The sequence below is a fragment of the Rhagoletis pomonella genome, unplaced genomic scaffold (genome assembly GCF_013731165.1).
Source record: "Rhagoletis pomonella isolate Grant_MI unplaced genomic scaffold, Rhpom_1.0 Rhpom_scaffold_00001, whole genome shotgun sequence".
Classification (NCBI taxonomy): domain Eukaryota; kingdom Metazoa; phylum Arthropoda; class Insecta; order Diptera; family Tephritidae; genus Rhagoletis; species Rhagoletis pomonella.
Window position 1 is genome coordinate 30622941 of NW_023458555.1, and position 1577 is coordinate 30624517.

The following is a 1577-nucleotide window of genomic DNA, read 5'->3' on the forward strand; positions in this document are numbered from 1 at the left end:
TTACTAACCTGTATTCTCCCGAATCTGGGAGCGTTTCAACGACAGCAACAAAACTTGTGTTCGTAAATTGGTTTTTATTATGATTGGTTATCGATGCGCCGGCGTAAATATTTTATCAAACGTAGGAGCAACAAGCATATCAATTCAATAAAAACGTATCTTACAGTTTGTCTAGCGCTTGATTGGATGTACGTATGTACGTAATTAGCTCTTCTGATATGGACCAAGCGGCGTTGGGAGACTGGAAAAAATCAAGTTTATTACTTCTGCTCTGCCACCGCTTACCACTTTGTCTGCTACTGCCAACCCACTTGATGTTTCTGCAGTATGCCTGTCCTCTATATGTTTGTAAGCATGTACATACATGCATATGTGTTTTTAATAACTCTTCGTGCTATGATGTAGTAGCAGTAATAGCAAGTGCCTTCACAGTTTATGCTTTTATTTGTATTGGCCGTCGCTGTTTCCAACCGATCGCACAAATACACAAACCTGTTCAGTTTTCATTGAGAAAAAATGTCAAATTACCAATTGAAGAGATCGGTGATCGGTTACAATATTCCTTTTGTTGAAAACATTGCTGGGACATTTTTAAACACAAACGCAATCAGCGGGTTTCATTTTATAACATAGGTAAAATTAGCTTAAATTTTTTAAGAAAAAATGCATACACAATTGCAAAATTCTTTCACTTTTTTATTTAGCGTCTTGCATTCCGGTTCCAGCTGCATTAATTTTTTGCATTCCACCACACTTTTAAACACTTGAATAACTATTATTTTAAGGCTTAGAATTGCACTAAATAGATTAGCGGCTTCCTTTGTTTGAATTTTATTAATTTTTAAACAATAAACAGCGCAAACGCAGCGATCTTTCACCAGTTGGCATTTTTTCACAAACGATAGCTGTCAAATTTAGAAACTGACGATAATGAAGAAATAGCAAAAACCAACACAGGGTTGCAAATCTACATTAAGATTACAGCAAGTTTCGAACGCATCATAATAGTAACGTAGCAAAGAACGTATATCCATAACGTTACCTATTTACGTTCTTTGCTTTAACAGATGAGATGAAATATATGAAAATGCACGAAGCGTGCCGCAAAACTTGTTTTATGCAGCGTTTTTGCTGCATTTAAAATGTAACATTTAGCACTTTCGAACATATATTTTCGAAGAGCGTTCATGCTATCGCATTTTCCAAATGTACATGTAAGCGAATTCGAAATCGTATACTTTTGACAAACAGCCCTGTTCCAGCCGCTTATTAAGATCCGTATCTATCACGATCAATTCGCACAGACAAGATAATGTGCAAAAAACTCTACTGAAAAAGGAAAAAGAAATTTTAACATAACCAAAAATTTGTTTGTGTATATATTCATTTGTCGGTGCTGTCAATTGAAATTTCCTCAATTAAATGGGGAATAAACAAACAGAGTTGATCAAAAATTTAGCCAGATTTCTATCAGTATCACATCGATGTTGAATTTGCGCAACCTTTCTTTTTCCAAATAATGTAAAATAATGTTACGTTTATCCTCGAAACCTTGAGGGATTACCCAAATATACTCG